Source organism: Marmota monax, unplaced genomic scaffold, assembly GCF_021218885.2.
Source record: "Marmota monax isolate L192 unplaced genomic scaffold, Marmota_monax_Labrador192_F-V1.1 WCK01_AAM20220418_F8-fsc00005, whole genome shotgun sequence".
NCBI lineage: Eukaryota > Metazoa > Chordata > Mammalia > Rodentia > Sciuridae > Marmota > Marmota monax.
The window spans coordinates 5,471,393-5,492,473 of record NW_026692254.1 but is presented as its reverse complement, the minus strand read 5'-3'; the positions used below and the strand labels follow the sequence as shown (position 1 = coordinate 5,492,473).

Below are 21,081 nucleotides of genomic sequence, written 5' to 3'. Positions count from 1 at the left end.
CTCGGAGTGCTGTAGAATCTACACTTGTTCGGGTCTGATAGGAACGCCTGCAGGATGGGGTGCTCTGCTCTAGCGAGCCGTTAGTGAAACCACACCCTTAGCACTTGTGGTTACGTTGCCAAGCTGTGGGGCCAGGAGGGAAACTGATAGCCAGGAGCTTCGACATGGAACTTCTAACTTAGAAACCCCCTCCCCTAGGGACAACGACACTTCCTGATGATAGCACTATTTAGAGCATCCTCATAGGTGGTTACATTAGGCATAAGATGATTGGCTTATGGATACTATCTTGCTTGTGTATGATTGATGGGCACGCCCCACTCGAACCCTATAACAATTGTGTACATTCCAAAAATAAACTGAGCTACTGGACGATGACCTGAGGTGGGTCTCCAGCCAGTTCTCTCACCAGCTCCCGGAGTCTGTGTGTTGATTCCGCATCTCTACCCCTCATGACAAGGTAGCCAAGCAACTAGTTGACCAGAACCACAGCACTCCCCCTGTTCCCTTGGTCCCTGATCACACAGCCTTTTTAACGTTTCAGCATTTAAAACCAAAAACACTCTGCCACTAATGATGGATAGATAAGCCAGGATAAAAAGTGTTCCCTCTTACATGGACCCGCACCTAAAGCTCTACACCTCCCTCCCTTATTTCTTTTTTCTCTTTAATCAACTACAGTGGTCTTGCGTATGTTCCAAGACCCCACTAGTGGACACCCATAACTATGGATATTACCAAATCCTATACAAGCTATGATTTTTTTCCCTATACACATGAAGGAGTTGAGCATGTGCTATATCAAGATAGGCTGTATTGAAGTTATTGATTGTTTGAAGCTGAAATCACTTGAGGAACCATGTGTTATTTTTTTAGCACTGTGACAAAATACCGGAGAAAATGAACTTAAAGGAGGAAAAATTTATTTTGGCTCATGGTTTCAGAGTTTTCTGGTTCATAGTCAGTTGGCTCCATTGTTTCTGGGTCTGTGGAAAAGCAGAACATCATGGCCAAGGGGTGAGTCAATAAATGGTGCTTATCTCACAGGAGATGGGAAGCACACCCCCAGTGACTCACCTCTTCCACCAAGGCCCCACCTCCTAAAGTTCTATCACCTCCTGGTAGTGCCACCAAATGGGGAACAAGCCTTCAAGACATGAGCCTTTGGGGGACATTCCAGATCAGAACTATAACAAACTAACTTCAGAAAGGGCCATTTCTACTGTCTTTCTTATAGCCAGGAAGCCATAAAGATTCTTTGGGGAGGGATGTTCTTCTCATACCAAGGCTGGAAAATGGTCTTGCTCACCAGAGACTGGCAATTGGGCTGCAATAAACCTGAATAAACAAACTCTGAACTAACTCTTATCTTCCCTGAGCTTCCACACTCCCTGACCATATATCTCTTAGTGACATCTCTAGACTCTTCCACCCTAATCCAGATATCCATTCATCAGTCCTTTACAGATTTATTGTTCTTTGTTTAAAACTTAGAAAGTATCCTGCTTTGATCATTTCTTTGGACTTCATTTTCCAGTGTAGGTCCCCACGCACATGTACATTTAATAACACATTTGTGCTTTTCTCTTGTTAATCAGCTCTTGTAGTAATTGGGGTTCCTAGATTTAGCCAAAGAACCCTCATAGAACTACAGGGAAAGTAGAGGGAAACTCTTTTTCCCTACACATAATATCTATGATAAAGTTTAATTTATATATTAGGCATAGTTAGAGATTTATGACAATAATAATAAAATAGAATAATTGCAGCAATATACTGATAAGGCTACAGTTAATCTGATAACCAAGAAAACTACTAAATGATTAAGCGATGGATAGTGAATATATGGATACACTGGACGAAGGAATAATTCATGTTCCCAGCAGGATGGGCAGAGTGATATTTTATCATGCTTCTCAGAATGGTGTATAATTTAAAACATAGGGTTTGTTTATTTCTGGAATTTTCCACTTAATATTTTCAGCCTGCAGGTAACTAAAACTGGGGAGATCATGAATAAGGGGAAATCACTGTCACTGAAAAGAAGTTAATGGTAGACTTGAGGGCATACAGAGTATTGAAGTCGAATATAACAAATATTTGTTATTAGCATTTCTATTTCAGAGGGAAACTATAAAATCAAATTTCATGGGCATTTCTCTACAGCTTCTCCTGGACCAGAACTGGAGATTTGGGTACCCCTTAAAGGATGCAGCTTTTGAATACAGAGACCCATACTCAACATGATGATGCAGGATCATGGAATGCATGTGTTCCTTAGACTCTGACTTCCAGAGGACTGAAAGGGTCGCTATGGTGTTTGAGCTCTGCCATGGGTACAGGTGGGCCCAAACCCTATTTCTCCAACTGATTAACATGACCTTGAGAAAGTTACCTATGTTCTCTAAGTCTCTGTTTTCCCAGAGTAGAATGGGTATAAGAGTTTCCATCCTAAATATGGGAATAAATATTTAATGACAGGGCATGAACTATGCCCTGCCTAGAAGTCACACACATACACACACACACACACACACACATCTGAGTGCTCACTAAATATTGATTCTCATGATGACCATTTGTGATCTTAGTTCTCAGGACTCCATCTCTGGTCTTTTGCTGAAATCAAATGATGTGTTCACCCCAAATTAGAAGGCAGTAATACCTCCACTAGACTCTGGTGTTAATGGGAACCAAATGCCAACATCTTAAATACCACTTCAAAGCAGGAAGCTAAGGGAAATAAACACTTGAATGGCAATATTGGGAATTTCAGAAACCTTATTTAGCATACCCTTTTCTTAGGTGGTTCCATTCTTTTTGTAGCCCAAAGCTCTCATTCAAGCTCTGGATTCTTGGAACTAACTCCCCTTGACACCTCCAGTTGGGTTCTCATAGATTTGTCAAATTTTACACCTATCAGATGAAACTCTTCATTGTCAAGACGACTTCTTCTCCCACATTTGCCATTTCCTTAACAGTTAGTTCCTCCTCTGGTGCTGGTGGTCAGGAGAAGCCCAGCACTATTCTTGGCCCTGAACTCGCTCTCTTTCTCTTTCTATCTCTCTTGCATGCTCCTCACATCCAATTTATCAAAGTTTTGCTGGATCATTCTCCAAATTCTGTCTCTAATTTTTCCCTGTAGTCCAGCACCACTCTCTGAACAACCACATTCTGTTCTTATCTGGTCTCCCTGACATCATTCTTGCTCCACTGAAATCCTATCTGTAATCAGCAGGCAGGGGGATCTCTTATAACACAAAATCCTATTGTATCATCGTCCCCACAGAGGACAATGGCTTGCAGTAGAGCAATGGTCTTGGATACTCAGGAAGTCCCTACCATTCAACGGAGTTGAACTAAGAACTAGTACTCTACAGTGCATGCATGGGTCCCAGTCCCTTCTTTCATTTTTCTTGAATATGGAAGATTTTTATAGATATTTCAATTCCATCACATGCCACAATGGTAGAAGATAAGGGAGAATCATAGCTTTTCCTAATGGCAAATATGCCTCTTGCATTGACTGCAATCTTTGACTCTTGGTCTTTTCTCCACTTCTTCTCTATTTACAAAAACATCACTTTTATCACATGCTGCTCTAAGAAAAATACAATGTGCCCAGTCCACATTCATATCTGACTTTCTTTGGAAACAGAAATCAGAGTTTGGTTGTGTTGAGCTCTTTACGTAATTCCATCATCCTGTCCTCTAAAGTAATCCCAAGAATCTCTTCCCTCACCTGCTTCAGGAAACTTGTGCTTGGCTACTTGGTGGTAGGAAGGGACAAAAATTGATATTTAAGTCATTGTTGATGCCCTATGTAAGCTGAATTTAGATACCTGAACTCTTTCTTTATCAATTTTTTGGAGACAAAGGCCGGTAAGTCCTGCCTGTGATAGCTGATTGACAGCCCTTGAGAGCAATTGCTCCTTGGGACAGAACCTCAGAGTTAGAATAAAGGAACTTACAAGGTCAGAGCAACTATAGCTGGTCAGGTGCAAATCAAGGGCACGGTAATGAATTTTACAGAAGTTAAAATGATTCATTTTATTTAAATCACACTATCATAGTATTTTATAATAATTATGAATCAGTACTGAATTGTTTTTATTTTCTTTCTTTGTCACAATCCATGATAGTAGAGTGATTATGATCAGAATCACTCTATTATCAGGAATTTTGAAATTCTACTACTTACCTCCCAAATACAGTAATTTGGAATCTAGTGAACTGAAGCCAGCAGGAAGTAGTTAAAGTGAATTAGGTGATTACATCTCAAGAGACATGTGCCTGGCACCTAACAATGACTTTAAAAGAAGATTGTGAAATAAAAGGGACACCAGTGGAGGAATGGAGGGGAACCAATGAGTAGGAGGAGGAGAGGGAAAGTGGAAATCACCAGGAATGAAACGGACCAAATTATATTGTTACATTGTGTGCATGTACTAATATGTAACAATGAATCACACTCCTATGTATAATTTTAATATACCAATACAATTTATATTTAAAAAAAAAACAGATCATGCAGTGACATGGGTTTAATGGACAACAAGTCCCCAAATCCATGGTCAAGAATCACTCACTTCACTTGTCCAAGGAAGCCTTCAGCTCCCATTCTTTACTTGTACACATTCCAGAGAAGGTGCCAGAGCACCCCCTGCACCCCACTCACCTGGCTGCTCAAGGCAGGACACAGGCAATTCACGTCGGGCATTTTGACCATGGAATAACTACTTCTCACTGAAAATGCCTGACTGTTTTCTGATTTTGTGCACTGGTTACACTTTCTGGATATCTGATGTCTCTCTCACTTTACACTTGGTTATGAGTTGAATTGTACCCTTCCAAAAAGGTTATGTTGAAGTTCTAACCTCCAGTGTATGACCTTATTGGAAGCAGAGTCTATGCAGATTTAGCCTAGTTAAAATGAGATTGGGAGGTTGGCTTTAATCCAATATCAAAGGGGAATTTGGACATAGACATGTGCAGAAGGAAAATGATAAAAGGTACATACAACAGGGAGAATGTCATGTGAACACTGAGGGTTAGATTGAATCAGTTGCAAGATAAAGAAAGCTGGAGGCTACCAGAAGCTAGGAGAGAGGCCTGGAATGATCCATCCTTAGCACCTCAGAGAAAGCATTACCCCTCCCAACATCTTGATCTCAAATTTCTGGTCTCCTGTCAGACAATAAATTTCTCTTTTAAGCTGCCCAGTCTGTGGTTTTTGTTATGTAGCCCTAGAAAAAGGATATTCACTATTTTCTATGTGGAAAAATTATGGAGACAGAGTAGTTCCTGAGTGTAGCTGGTTTTGACAGATCTGATATGAACTGTGGTTTCTTTACTTTATTAAGTAAGAAAGTTACTTTACCTCTCTGTGCCTCAGTTTCTACAATCTGAACAAAAAGGGGAAATACAACTATTTCATAAGTACTGTGAGGACACATGAACCACCTAACAGGCTTGTTAGCATTTTAAAATGAGGCCTCATATGTGAAGCCCAGGGCAGAGAGTCTGGCATATGGGGAGCACTCAGTACCCTTAGATACTATAATTACTACTTGGGATTTTGAAGCATTTGTCAGATGAAGCTTATGTCTCATGCAACATGTAACATGAGATCTGCATATTCCCAGGGCCAGCTTCATGGCATGCGACACATGCGGGCACACAGGGAGCTGTGTTCAGAAGGGCCCCTTGGTTCAACATCAGATACTGCTAGAGAATTAAATGAGATGGGACTCAAACACTGACCACTGGGTCTGGTAGCAGAGAAGTCACTGGAGACCTTGACAGATCTGTTCTGGATACAGCATCCTGACTAGAGAAGAGCTCGGAAAGAATGGGAGGAAGGGCTTGGAGACGGAGCATGGAAACTCCTGCCAAGGATTCTGTTGGAAAATGAAGTAGAGAAAGTAGAAGTTGGAGCTGGAGGCAGATGAGGCGTCAAGAGAAGTTTCTATGAAGATGGGCAGAGTTTTAGTATAATCATGCCTAAATGGAAATGATCCAGTAGAGAGAGTCACAATAGCTACAGTAAAGTCCTTGAGTATAGGAAAGAAGCCAGGATCTACTGCAAAAGCAGAAGATGAACCCAAGAGAGGAGCAAAAATGTCCATCCACTGAAAGAGAAAGGGAAGCAGAGCACGTGGAGGCAGAGAAAGGGAGGCAGATACAAGTTGGGATGGGAAGGGTGGAAGTTCCTCTGATTAGATTAGCTCTAGTTTCTCGGTGAAATAATAGCAAGGAGGGAAGGAGGATATGGAAGGTTTGAGCAAGGAGGAATCAGAGTGGAATAATCATAACTCATTAGTGGATTGTGAAATCAATTTAGAAGGTTGCCATCAGAATATTTTAATTAAATGAAATAACATAGGATCAAAGAGAGGAGAAAGGAAAGAGGGGCAAGTACTGTCATATGGAGTGTAACAACGGAGATATGTTGTAGGGATATGTTCTGAGCATGCTATCATGGGATGATTTTGTTGTGCAAACATCCCAGAGTGCACTAACACAAGCTAAGATGGCTATGATATCATTAGGTGATACGATCTTACGGGACCCCTGTGGTATATTAGATCCTTGTTGACCAAAACACCGTTATGAAGCTAGGGTTGTATTAGTTCCTACTTCTTTTTCTCCACGTATAAAAATGTACCTTTAAAACCAAGTTTCTCAAAGACTGATCTGAAGAGGAGAGTAGGTGGACCAGGAAATGGTAGAACCCCTTGAACCTGAACGCTGGAACTTGGTTTGCTTGCCATGTCCTTCTGCTTGGTACAGGCACAGCCCAGGGGAAGTGTGCTTCAGCCAGGGTTGGAAGTAGTCAGGAGAGTACCCTGGAGGAGACCAGGCAAGAGAATCAAGGTCTACGCAAAGGAGGGGTTAAAACTGCAGAACATGAAAACAGCACCCAGGAAGGAAGTAGCTCAGAGACAAGAGAGGGACAAAAGACAGACCAGGTGGCAGGGTCACTGGATTGTGGCATATGGTGGTGGCTGAGTTCATGCAACTCTACAAGAAAAATAACACTTCCTGCCTTCTTCTTGTTATAGTTTGGATCTTGAATGTTCCCCAAGGTCTATGAGTTAAAGACTTGGTCCCCAGTCTGTGGCACTGTTGGGAGATGGTAGAACCTTTAGGAGGTAGAGCCACTGGAAAGAAGTTTGTTATGGGGTCATGCCCTTGAAGGAGATATTGGGACCCCAACCCCTTCCCTTCTCTCTCTCTCTCTCTCTCTCTCTCTCTCTTTCTCTCTCGTTCTTGGCCACAATGAGGTGAACATTCTTCCTCCTTCACACACTCCCTGCCATGATGTACTGTGCTGCCACAGGTCCAAAGCAACAGACCAAGCAACCAGGGACTGAAAACTCTGGAACTGTGAGTCAAAATAAACCTTCACTCCTTTTGTTTATCTCAGGAATTTTGTCACAGTGATGGAAAACTGACTAACATACTACCTAAGCTTCAGAGCAAGGGAAGTCTTATTCTTTGCAAACATTTATTCACAGTGATTTTCTGTTAATTGGTTTATCTATTTCTGTGCTGGGATTTTCATATGCTGCATTAAAAATTTTTGAAATCAAATTTTATCATATATATATATATATGCGCATGTGTGTGTGTGTGTGTGTGTGTGTGTGTGTGTGAGTTTTCTCAGTACTCACCAAAAATGTTTCCTCTAAAGAAGTTTTGGTAAATTAAATAATACTTAACCACAGAGTTGATCATATAGTCATATATTAACTTCAGTTAAGTCAACATTCAACTGCTATTTTGCTATATCAGTTTTTGTCTGTTTCTGGAATGTTTATTTTATGAAAACAAATCATAACCCTGGGGTAGAGGGTGGAGCTCAGTTGGTAGAATATGTGTTTAACATGCATGAAGCCCTGGATTCAATCCCCAGCACCTCCCAATCACAATCCTGGCAAAATATGAAGTCTTGGTTCTTATACCAGATTTATTTTCTCTGGAAATCCCTAGTATGTCTTTCCCAGAAGGCTTTCAAACTTTATACTTTCTTCCATGGGAGATATAAATAATTCTGACAATCTAGTTTTGTTTGTTGGTTTGCTTGTTTGGTTTTGGTACCAGGGATTGAACTCAGGAGCACTCAACCACTAAGTCATATCTCCAGCCCTTTTTACTTTTTATTTTGAGACAGGGTCTTGCTAAATTGTAAGTCTCACTAAGTTGCGGAAGTTGGTTTTGAACTTGTAGTTCTCCTGCCTTGGTCACCCTGAGCCCCTGGGATTACAGGCATGTACCACATTGCCTAGCTCAACTCAGAGTTTTAAATGAGCTATGGGAAAATAGTAGCTAAAATGTTGTCCATTCCTTTTGTGTTGTGCCTTTTCATTTGTTGTTAGTTAATAATTTTTTCTCTTGCAGTTACTATTTTTATTATTTCTTGATTCTTAAACTTGATGAAAAAAAACCATGCCTTTAAAGAAACTAAAAGAGATATATTTCCATCTTAGAACAATAGCTTAAATTAAATCTTATTGTGATGTATCTTGAGATCTTTTTTTTTTTAAAGAGAGAGAATTTTTTAATATTCATTTTTTAGTTTTTCGGCGGACACAATATCTTTGTTTGCATGTAGTGCTGAGAATCGAACCCGGACCGCACGCATGCCAGGCGCGAGCAAGCTACCACTTGAGCCACATCCCCAGCCCGTATCTTGAGATCTTGAACCCTGACATTTAAAATCTCATCGGATTCCATGTGGTCCTGCCATGTTATTCTGTCTTCTTTGTCTCAAGGACCATTTCAGCTGCTGCCTGTTTAGAAAAGCAGATGTGTGGAATTCTTCCTGGTGGTTTATCCCTCTTAGGATCTTCACATTAAATTAAAACCCCCTGGCAACAACATGCTTCGCCTCTGCAGCCTCCTGGGATTGGTTAGTTTGAAGCAATTTGCATACCTAGCCCTTTTATGCTTCTATTGGTAGGGCCTGTGCAACCTGCTAGAGATGGGGAGGGGAGAAGAAGGAAGACCAGTGCAGCAAGGATGGAGGAAGGATGATATATATGGACTCAGATGCTGTTATGTGTATTCAGGGACTAAAGATTTAAAAAACATTGGCCTGGGGAGTGAGGGTGTGTGCTACTGTGCCCTGACATGACTAGGAAAATTTCCATTCAATCATCACATTCTCTGGTTTCCTAGATCCAAGGTTCTCAACATTCTCTATCCAACCAGGTGTGGTGGCACATGCCTGAACTCCCAGTGGCCACGGAGACTGAGACAAGAGGATCTCAAGTTTAGGGTCAGCCTCCGCAAATTAGTGAGGGCCTAAGAAACTTAGTGAGACCCTGTGTTAAAATTAAAAAAAAAATTTTAAAGGACTGGAAATGTGGCTTAGTTTTAAAGTACCTCTGGGTTAAATCTCCAAAAGCTCCAGCCCAAAGAAAAAAGAAGTCAACATTCTCTGTCCAACACCTCATCAGTTACTCTTCAGGGAACCTGGAGCCAATAATAATAGAAACAGAAAGCTAACTATTTCCAAGAAGGATATTTATATCTCAATAGGCATCCAATGATTACACAGAATATTTGTAATAAAACCTAATGCATAAAATTCCACAACAGAATTGTGAGAAGCAAAGACTGCTGGAAAAGATGGTTTCTGGTGGGTTGGTGTAACGACTCACAGGCCAGGAGGCCAGCTATGTTGTTATGGTTTGGATCTTAAATGTCTCCCAAAGGCCCATACACAAAGGGCTCAGACCCCAGCCCATGGCACTGTTGTTAAGTGTGGGAACCTTTAGGAGGTCAGGCCTAGTGTAAGGAAGTGAGGTCAATGAAAGTGTGCCTTTGAAGGGAATATTGGGATCTCTCTCCACTCCTCCCTCCCTCCCTCCCTGCCCCCCACCCCCACTTTCAGCAGCGAGGTAAAGTGAGTATCTTTGTTCTGCTATGTGTTCCCTGCCATGAGATTCTGCCTCACCACAGGTCCAAACAACACAGCCAACCAACCACAGACTGTAATCTCTTACACTGTGAACCAAAACAAACTTTTTTTTTTCCCTTGATTCTTTTAGATATTTTGTCACAGGGATGAAAAGCTGATACCTACATATTATCATGCCTGGCAGAGGGTAGTAAAAACCTCCTGTTCATCACACATTTAGGAGACCACAGGAAATGAAAAAGCCTATCTTCCTAACATAGACTCTGCCCTGCCAGTTTGTGTGCAGCTGAGAATAGGCATTCCAGACCACAGGTGCCAGTGGTCTGCCCACATATCCTCAGATCCTTTTACCATGTTCCTGTGCATTTTCACTTGTATAGGTGGCACCTGTTTTGGTGGAGAATGGCCCTCAGGATTTGGGGGCTTGATTTGCCTGTGTGCAGAGAGAGCTGGAAGTGTTTGGGGTGGCTTTCAGCCAAAGTCTGACTGACACAAGGGTATGAGTACTCCAGTAATCTGGCCTCTGGTCTGGCTACTCTGATGAGGGTCTACACTGTTTCCAGAACTTTCCTGTGAAAGTGTGCCCAAGTTTGCCTCTGTGGCCTTTGTGGGATATGTACCCTTGCGTGGCTTCCCTTCCTATCATCTCTCCCATCCCCTATTTTCCTGTGACATGTCCTAGTCCATTTTCACATGAATCCCCACCTCAGGGTCTGCTTCTAGGGAACCTGGCCTAAGACAGAGATCTTCCAAATCTCCAGTTATAGACAAAGGAGGCTGTTTCTACTTAAATTAAAAAAAAAAATAGGGCACACGTCCATGTAGGACCTAAGCATTTATTTGTTGTCTAGACTGTTTCCCTCAGACTTTCACCTCTTCCCATACAGTCTGATTCTTTAAGACGAGATGTTGACCCAAGAGTCCTTGCCTCTCCTTCCTTGTCTGAAAGTCTTCAGAGGGTCTGGACCATGTCCCCAACACCCTGACCATCTATCTCTGCTTGTTTTGTGGAACCCAACCAGGAACCTTGCATGCTAAGTGGAACCCTAATGGATTCCTTGCTCCAATGCCCCCCTTGGTTCTCATTCTTTGCACTTGGTATTCCTGCCTAGAACCCTGTTGCTAATAGCTAAGACCAATGAATCCATCCATCACAGCTTAGCCACTCCTTTCACTGTGAGTCATTATCAGATGCCAGGACAGGACTGAGTGCCCTTTCTACAGGCGACCACATCAACCTTGGATAGGAAGAAGATTAGAACCTACCCTGTTCCTGCCCTTTCCTAGCCTTGCTCTTGGAAATGCCTCCACCTCTAATCCCAGAATCCCACAGTTTAAGAGAAGGGGATCACCTGAGCCAACATTAAACTGGAGTAGGTTAACAGTACTATTTAGATCATATGTATAGCATTAGGCCACCCTGTAAACTGTTTACAGAAAAACAATGGCTAAAAATATTAGGCATAATTGGGGCATGATATGTACCCAGGGAATATCATATATAATATTATTTTGGAATACTAGGAACACACTGTTAATGTAGGAATTCCAAAATATAGAAAGAATGGGCAGGGCACCCCATGGACAGATGGCCAGGAACGGGATTCCACCTTGTGGGAGGGACAGGGAGATGTCTTATTGTCGTTTTGTATGCTGGACCTCACCCAACCCTGATGGAGAAGATAAGAAGCTATGAGGACATTCAGTATTTTTTTTTGGGGGGGGGAATTGGCTAACTTCACTTAGCATAATCTTCTCTAATGCCATCCATTTCCCTGCAAATGCCATGATCTTATTCTTTTTTAGTGCTGAGTAATATTCCATTGTGTATAAATGCCACTTTTTTTTTTTTATCCATTCATCCACTGAACGGCATCTAGGTTGGCTCCACAGTTTAGCTATTGTGAATTGTGCTGCTATAAACATTGATGTGGCTGTGTCCCTGTAGTATGCTGTTTTTAGGTCCTTTAGGTATAGTCTGAGAAGAGAAATAGCTGGGTCAAATGGTGGTTCCACCAATCCCCCCAAAAAAACAAATGCTGAATGTCTTCTCTGATATAAGGGGGGGGGGTGACTCAAAATGGGGTTGGGAGGGAGAGCAAGGGAGGAAGATTACCTCTAGATAGGGAATAGGGGTGGGAGGGAAAGGGAGGGAGAATGGGAATAGCAAGGATGGTGGAAGGAGACGTCATCATTATACAAAATTCATGTATGAAGATGTGAATTTGGTGTCCACATACCTTATAGACAGAGATTTGATAAATTGTGGTATAAAGATGTATTAAGAATTGAAATGCAAAAAAAAATATGAAAGTAATGCACTCCTCTATTGTGATGTATGTAAGAAATAATAAAAAAATAAATTAATTAATTTTAAAAAATGAAATCAGTAGAGAGAGCGAAAAAAAAAAAGAAGTTTTGAGGAAGCCACTCTAAATGAAGCACTTTCCTCAGCCTGGGAGGGACACCCTCTAGTCTGCTCCTGTTCTACCACTGCACTGGCTGCCAATCCCTCCCTCTCTCCCAGACTTTTCTCTAGACTTCTTTGATCATAAGCATGAAACCTGATGTTTTTATGGCCCACAGGGGTAGAGTCTCTATCTTTTGGCAACAACAGTCAAGCCTAGAATCAGAGGAACCTCTTCCATCTTCTCTGTGTTTTCTTAATAAAAAAAGAGCAAAAAAAAAAATTTCTAGAACCTCTGCCTTTGTTCTCATTTGGATCCTATTTCCAAGGGGGAAAAACCATTGCAAAGGAAAATAACACAGATTTTCAAGTTCAAACTCCACACTAGTATGTCTGTCTCCCAAGTCAAGCACTGACCACACAGCTCTGTCCTTGCCAGTAATGTGTCAGGCTACAAGATCCTTGAGGCCAAGAATCATAAAGGGAGCCCTGCATGGGCCAGATTACAAATGAACCTTGGAGTCAGCCAAGATCCAACACCTCCCAGAAACGCTGAAACCAGAAGCCATATCTCTGCAGCCCAGGGACCCGTGAACACACTTGGTCAGAATGTACATGATGCCTGCAGGCTTCAGGGACCTGGTTTACCAGATGAAGAGGGTCCAAAACGATCCAGTTTCTTCTCAAATTAGTGTGTAGGTTTAATGTAAGTCGAAACAAATCCCATGAAATAAAATTAGATTGAAAAGACTGAGTTGGCAGCCATAAAGAAGAATGAAATTATGGCATTTGCTGGTAGATGGATGGAACTGGAGAATATCATGTTAAGCAAAATAAGCCAACCCCCAAAATCAAAGACCAAATGTTCTCTGTGATATGTGGATGGTAACTCACAATAAGAGGGGGAAGGTAGGGAAGAATAGAAGTACTCTGGATTAGACAAAGGGGAATGAAGGGAAGGGAGGGGGAATGAGAATAGGAAAGATAGTGGAATGAATTGGACATTACTATCCTATGTACACATATGATTACACGACCAATGTAATTTTACATCATATACAACCAAAAGAATGAGAATTTATATTCTGTATATGTATGATATGTCAAAATACATTCTACTATCATGTATAACTAATAAGAACCAATAAAAATTAAATTAAAAAAGAGAAAAGACTGAGTTGGGTACAGTGGCATGCATCTGTAATTCCAGCAATTGGCGGGGAGTGGGGTTAAGGAAAAAAGATCACAAGTTGGAGGCCTGGCTCAGCAACTTAGCAAGACTCTGTCTCAAAAACAAAAAACAAAAAACAAAAACACAAGGCCAGGCATGGTGGCACATGCCTAAATCCCAGTGGCTCAGGAGGCTGAGGCAGGAGGATCACAAGTTCAAAGCCAGCCTCAGCAACAGGGAGGCACTAAGCAGCTCAGTGAGACCCTGTCTCTAAATAAAATTCAAAACAAGGCTGGGGATGTGGCTCAGTGGTAGAGTGCCCCTGATTTCAATCCCCAGTACCAAATAAATAAACAACAACAACAAAGGTTGGGGACATCAGTGGTAATGCAGCCTGAGGTATTTGATCCCAAGTACAAAAAAAATGCAAATACACACACACACACACACACAGGACTAATGAGCAAATATGCCAAGAAATTTTTAGTGGGAGGATAAAGGCGCAGAAATTGGAATGGGACTTACCCTTCCACATGCATGTGTCACAGAGCTGGAAATAACAGTTTATTCACCAAATGTTACTGGGCCTGAGGGCAAATTATTGATAAAAAAAAAAGCATTAAATTTCCTTCTTCCTTCATAAACTACCTGCCAAATGATTCCAAATGAATTTAAACAGTAATCTGTAAAACTGAAACCACAGACATTTAAAGAAAATATGAATGTGTAGTTGTTTGAGGACTTGGAAAGATTTCTTCTGTGCACAGAAGCCATGAAAGGAATCCAGAGGAAATGTACAAACAGTAGACTATGCATGCAGAAGGGTAAAGCTTTTGGGTGATGAAAAGTCATGAACATTCAGCGCTTTGGGGACAAACATCCGGATGGTAGGATGATGAGTGTTGAGGTGCCTCCTGTATTCTGACACCTGTGTGTGGAGGTCAGCTAAAGGCCAGGGCTGGTCCTGTACAGAGGCAGCTGCTGACTACAGCTCTGGACCAGGTGTGGGCTTTTGGCTGACTTTGGGAGACTCAAAGGTCCAGGTGCAATCAACCATGCAGCAGCCCTCGGTTACCACCCAGGAAACGGAGGACAGACATTGGCCTCCATTCATTTTTCAAAAGTATTCTTGTAAGCCAGTCATAATTTAAATGCAATGGGGAGTTAACTATCTGGGAAAAAAAATAATGTGATAATTTCTCTCACCAGGAAGAAAAATGCTTCATAAAACAAATTGAATTTCATCTAGCTATTTAAAGCAGCTACATGTTTGGGTTTCTGAATTTTGAATTTCTGATCTAGCAAATAAAATTCTATCTGTATCGTAAAAACCAAAATATCTTTTTATCCCATTCCTTGGGTTGATCTATTCAGTTAAAGGAAATTCTTCATTAAAACAAATGTTTCCAAGTCTGATTTTTAAAATGACTCAAATTCTGAGAATTTCAGGCAAGTGGGGGATTGCAGGCTAATATCTACCTCTGTGAAGTGTTACTTGGCCACGTGTTGTCATCAAATAAAAATGACATATAAACTCACAGCAGTAATTACGATACTTCTTGAATTCATTTCTCATTTGCATACTGTAAATCTCAACAATATCATTTAAGTAAGTCTTAAGATGGTTTTAAAATATATATCAATACGCTTTTTTAACCTTTTCTACCCAATATAGAATCAGAGGTTCTCAATTAGAGTCCACCAATTTGGGGGGGTATTCAAAATTAGTAATGGAGGTGTTGATAACCAAAGATTCTTGACCAGAAATATAATATCTCATACAGGCTGAAAAAAAAAAAATATATATATATATATATATATATATATATATCCTCACTTAAAAAAGAAAATCCAACTGGGCTGTGGATGTAGCTCAGTTGTAGAACATTTGCCTAACGTGGGAGGCCCTGGTTTCACTGGGAAAAAGAAAAACAAAAATATAGCTCTATTTTCTTAGAGTCTTTAACAAAATAGCTCTATTTAAAATTTTACCAAAACATTAGAGAGTTTAAAAACAGTTTCTACTACAAAAAGCAGTGTGGTTTAATCATTCATGCATTTAATGCTCTTGAGTCCTTTCACTGGAAAGGACTGCATTAACTTGGGTGGTTCTGTTCACACTCTGTAGAATCTCCACACTTCTGGTTAACACTAGAAATGCTTAAGCTGGAATACCCTGGGTCCTGACCAATCACAATAGACACTGGCCATAAACCAGCAGGCTGAAAGTTCTAGATTGTCCAGTTTATCAGCACAGCCTCTTTCTTCCTCCTCCCCAGCTTCACAGTCCCCTTCTCCACACCCCCTAGACATGAGCTTCCCAAATTCCACCTTCACCCCTTTCCTGCTTGACCTGTGGTTTCTCCCTGGGCAAGTTCACCTATTCCCGATTCTCTCCCTGCTGGGCCCCAGGGGCTCCCTGTGTTTCTTGTTGCTTATTGAACCTTTCTGTCAGTGACATAGAGGACTCTTAAACTCAGTGGGTTAACAATCACACTCAGTATGTATTTCCTCCCTACCCTCTTGCTTGGTCACACATGCAAAAACATAAAAGTGTGCATGCACTCATAGACACTCTCACACACACTCTCCTGAACTCCTTGGCTTGACTCAAAAGTCATTATCCTTTCAATTATCTACCTCACCTCCCTTTGGTATCCCCACCCCACCTTGTAGGTCTATTTTGCACAAAACACTCCTTCCCTTGACTTCTGTGATACCACCCTATTTAATACTTATCTCTGAATAAGACTCCTTGCTTTCCATACTTCGGAAAACTCTATGAAACAAATCTTGAGATTTACTCAGCATTAGAAAACTAGAATTGTCTGAGATGAATGTTAAATTTATGCAGCTTTCTTTTTGATTACTGTATCTATCACCTTTCATGGGGCTTCTCTGCTAGCCCACAATTCTCCTTTGAGTCACTGAAATACAAACTCTGCTTCCCCACTTCACCTTCTCTTTACTTGCAATTGAGCCTGAATAGCCAAGGTTACAGATCTGTGGAAGGTTCCTTAAGAGTTCAGTTGCAGGCAAATCTTAGAAGCAACCAATTTCAAACAATAGGTGCATATGAACATATACCTCCTGGAATGAAGGATCCACTGTTAGCAGCCCCCAATTCATATCACCCTCGTTTGAAACTGGGTGCATCTATGTTGGTGTTTGCCTGCAATCTACTGTTAGGGCACTTTTCAGGAATAAATGTAAACATGAACCACCTAGTGAATGCACATGGCCAGTACCCAGGGAGAAAGGGAACTGAAAACTCATTGAGTAGGTCTATATTCTCATTCAGTGGATGTGATAAACCAAGATGAAATGGTGCTCTTAGTACAAGAATCCCAGGGTTTCCATCCCATATGCACAGCTGCATTTGAGACCATAAGAATTGGAAAGGCTGGTTTGCTGCGCTCTGCCCAACCCTCCAACAAGCCCTTCTGGGTAGGATGAGGGCAGCTCCCGAGTCCCAGATCTGATCAAAACCCGGGGAAATGACTCATGTCAATCAGATGCACAGAGCTGGCAAACCAATAACTGATTCCAAATTTACAAAGAAGGATTACTATGCCTGCCTAATATCTGGAGCTTTGTTTTACCACCCTGAGTACTCCTAGCGGATGGGCTCCAGCTTCCTTGGAAACTGATCTAATCAGCTACAAATTTTGGGTGAAGATTTTTGGCACTATTTCCCCACGTGCACTCTATTGGAACACTGGATTCAGAAGAGACTTTGCGGGAAAGTGTGTTCTGTGGCCAGATGAAGTTGGTGAACATTCCCCATTCCACACTATGATGTCATCCTAGAGTCCCAATGCACATTATAATAATAAAGATTCTGAGAAGTCCTGCCTTTTTACAAAGGCAGTTTATCATTAGCATTTCCTAACTTATTTTACCACTGTATCTCTACTAATTCTTTAATAAAATTGCATCCTAACACACAGCTTGGTGTCTCCTGTTCTAGACCATGTTGCCTGGAGTCTGCCTTGGAGCACGTCTACCTTTAGCAAGTCTAGCTGGGATGCAGCAGAATGACTTGGATCCTGGCTCCAGCCTTGGTGCTTTGACCCCTTTGTGGTTCCATCTCCTCACCAAATAATGCAGTTAAGGTTATTTTTGTGAGAAACAATTGAGCTACTATTTTAAAAACTATTTTATAAAGCGCCATGAAAATATTATTTGCTTTCCCAAGAGGGACCTAAGTATGACCTTCCTAAGTATATACTTCTTTCTGTGTAAGTCCTCAAAGTGCTTTGAAAAAGCGATAACTTGTCCATTCATTTATTCAACACTTAACTCCTTCAGCAGTAGGTCGTAAGGCTATGATACGATTTTGAAACCTAGCAAGTTCATAGACTTCAGCAAGTGGAGTCCACTGAATATTACCTGGAAAGGATACATATACACATGCACATAAGGAATTCTGATGGCACTGGGGGGTTGCCTTTCCAGGGAAAGGAGGAGGAAGTCAAGGAAAACTTCCTTGCTGAACCTATTAGGATTCTTGAAGGATCATTAGATTAGGTGGGATGGATGTACAAGAGAAGTAGGCAAAACATCAAACTGACATAATGTAGGGATTATGTGAAGAATGGGCCCAATTAATGTGGACCTCCCCTTGACAGATGAGAAATGACTAGTCTGTCTCCTCCAAATAGAGGATGAGGGTTTAGCCCAGTAAGGAGGTTATTTCTGAAAAGTGAAACTCCTCTTTAGAGTAGGTAGTGGGTGAGGACACCTTTAGATAAGAGAGCTGCTGGGATGCTCCTTCTCAGCAAGCACACAACTTGTCCTAGAAGGAGCCATGGTTCCCCACCTTTCCTACTCTAGAGGTCAAGTGTGGGCTATTTATTATAAGGATTTCTCTTCTCTGTTTAACTGTCTGAAGGAGAATGTCTCAGACAGGGAGGTCCTGGTCGGTCTTCCCCAATGTCCTCAGCCTCCAAATATCAAAAGCAAACCCCAAAGCTTATGTCAACTGCCTTCTCCCCAAAATCCCACATGCCAAAGCCCCTCACCACTCAGAGCCCTCCCAAACCACAGCCTGTGACATCCCCTAAGGAGGTGAAAGCATGAAGAATGTACCCGTGTCCCAGAGACATGAGAAACCTGAGGCATAATGGGAAGTAAGTACCTCTATAAACACTTATCAAAACATCCTTCTATGCTTGAACTAGAGACAAAGTCAATAGAAGCTCCAGAGTCAACAAACATGACTAGTTACCCAATCTGTGGCATGCCATTGTCCCCCCTTAAAAACCACAGAGTGGGGAAACCAGACAAATGGGAGAGAGGGGGGATTGTAAACGACTGCTTCCATTGCACAATGATGCAGCATCATAACAACCCATCTTTATTTAAAATGTTGATCATGAATTGTTTATCATGAATATTTTTACATTCTGTTTCTTTTTTAAAATACCACATTAAAATACTAAACTTAATTACTGAGTGCTGTCAAATGTTTATTTTTGCTTCAATATTTATAAAGTCCTGTTGGTGAAGGAATGCTCTGAAGTTTTCTTATGGATCACAACATGTTCCTAAGAAACCCCAATGTGCCAAAAAGTGCGGTTACAATGTGTGCGGGGGTTTGTGTGCAGCCTCTTCTGCTGAACTAGGAAAGCCCCTGGGATCTGAGAGCTCTGAGAAGAGAGGCGCCTCTCAGGGCCCAGGGGCTGATCTTGCCCTGTATTTCTTGGCAACATGTCACAGGCTTTAAAGCTTAAGTCCTGGAAGCCCGGCGGTTCCCCGACCATCCAGGGGCGAGCCATCGCTGGTGGGTGGACACCGCACTCGTGGAAGCCGAGGCCGAGGGTGGAGGCCGAGCCCTGAAGGGGGCAAGGAGGCCTCAAATGGAAAAGTGGCCCCGTTCCTTCCCGGCAGGAACCCAGGACTCCTCCTCCGCCTGAGGCGACTCCATCAATCACTCAGGCAGTCCAAGCGCCCCCTTCCCGGGCTCGCTGATCCTCCCGCTGGGGTCTCACCCGGTGTGTGTGACTCGGGGCCCAGGTCCCAGACACAGGCATAGGGCATACTTGACACGCCGCAGGGGGCCGCAGGTAGAACTCAACAAAGGTCCCCAACTCCCCACTCCCGTGCACGTGCACAATCACACACACAGGAACACACACACCTGCACCTCCCGCCATCGAGCCTGCACCACCTGCAGTTGCCACTCACCCAACCCCCGCAGAGGTCTGCGGAGGCCACCCAGTGACCCTTCCTAGACCAGAGGCCGCCTTGCTTTGGGGAACGTCACCCTGTTCTCAATCCCGACCTCCGGAGTCCCTGATGCCTCCTCCCCCATCCGTCCCCTACGACCTGGGGAGAAGGCTCGAGGGCTCTCTCCCGTAAATCTCCTCCAGATAAGGAGAGTGTGAGGTAGCAACACTAGCCTGGAACCCCCCCAGCTTCGCGACCAGGTGCGGGCACAGGGGGTGGGGTCTCCGCAGCTGCCGCCCCTTACCTCTCACGGGCCCTCCCCGCAGGTCCCCGAGGCGGGGGCGACCGGTGGCCCCGCAGAGGAGCGCGGGGCTGGGATTCCCCGCCCTGGAGGAGCAGGAGGAGGAGGAAGAAGAGGAGGAAGAGGGGGAGAGGGGAGGAGAAGGAGGACGAGGGGAGGGAAGAGCTTTGTGTTTGCCTCCCGCCCTCCCCTCGCCAGAAGCGCTAGCCATCCCCCCTCCTCCCCAGCCACCCTCCAGACTCGCCGAGATGGGGCGGGGGCGATTGGGTAGGAGATGGCGAGCAAAGCGCCTGCGCGACCCCAGGTCTGGCCATTCCCTTACCATCCCCCGGTACCGCCCACCCTCCGCCCCTCCTGACGTCCGCCCCGGGCACTTACCCGGTTACCAGAAATCCAGTCTGAGGCCCGAAGAAACTGAGGTCCGAAAGTTTTATCTAGCCCGGAGCAAACTTGGCTGGACCGCCTTGCAATCCGCCTCGCGCCGCCGCCCCTTTCCTTTGCACTCCCCACGGAGGACCCGGGTTTTGTTCTTGGAGATTTTTCCCATTCTCCTTTCTTTAGCAGAGACGCTCATCCACTTCGGGTAACAAGCGCCGCCGCCCAGCTTCGGATCCGGGATCAGCAGCGCAGGCTGGGGAAACCTCACCCCGCAGCCGGGAGGCCAGCGCTCTCTGCGGTCCTTTGTCCCAGGCAGGATCTTTAGCATAGGACATGCTCTAGGAGCTCTGGCGACGGCTGCGGCCCCGCTGAGGGTAGTCTGTAAGATCCTAGCTGGCGAGGGGACTGCTTAGGGTTGAATGTGTGCTGGGCTGCCCGGCCCCGCCTGGCCCTGACTGAGCGCGAGAGGCCGGCAGCGGAATGTGGTTTGGCCCTTTGTAACCCCACTGGAGGCCGCTCAGAAAGGCATGCAAGAAGGGAGGTGCGCGGCCAGTTCCCCACTGGGAACCAGCTGTTATTTTTTTCTGAGTCAGGCGGGTCCTTGGTCATCTGCTGAATTTTCTCCCTTCCTGAGGGGTACAATTCCTTTGGGGGATAATTGGTGACAGTGTTAGAATTACCATACTAGCCTGTGTCACAAAGGGAAGCTCACAGGTGTCAAAGAG

At 43.4% G+C, this 21,081-nt stretch overlaps 1 protein-coding gene across 6 annotated transcripts in view; it reads right to left on the bottom strand.

Annotated features, from left to right (window-relative positions):
* Rin2 (Ras and Rab interactor 2) overlaps positions 1 to 20,781 on the bottom strand; it is a 219,928-nt gene extending 199,147 nt beyond the window's left edge. For 2 of the 6 annotated variants that reach the window (XM_046434911.2, XM_058576453.1), the window contains exon 1: positions 19,982 to 20,133. The gene's annotated coding sequence lies outside the window, so the exon portion shown is untranslated. Of the gene's footprint in view, positions 1 to 14,031; positions 14,094 to 19,981; positions 20,134 to 20,356 lie in introns of those variants that run through there. The other 4 variants (XM_046434931.2, XM_046434917.2, XM_058576458.1 and 1 more) reach the window with 4 other exon arrangements.
* Between the last annotated feature and the right edge of the window lie 300 nt (positions 20,782 to 21,081).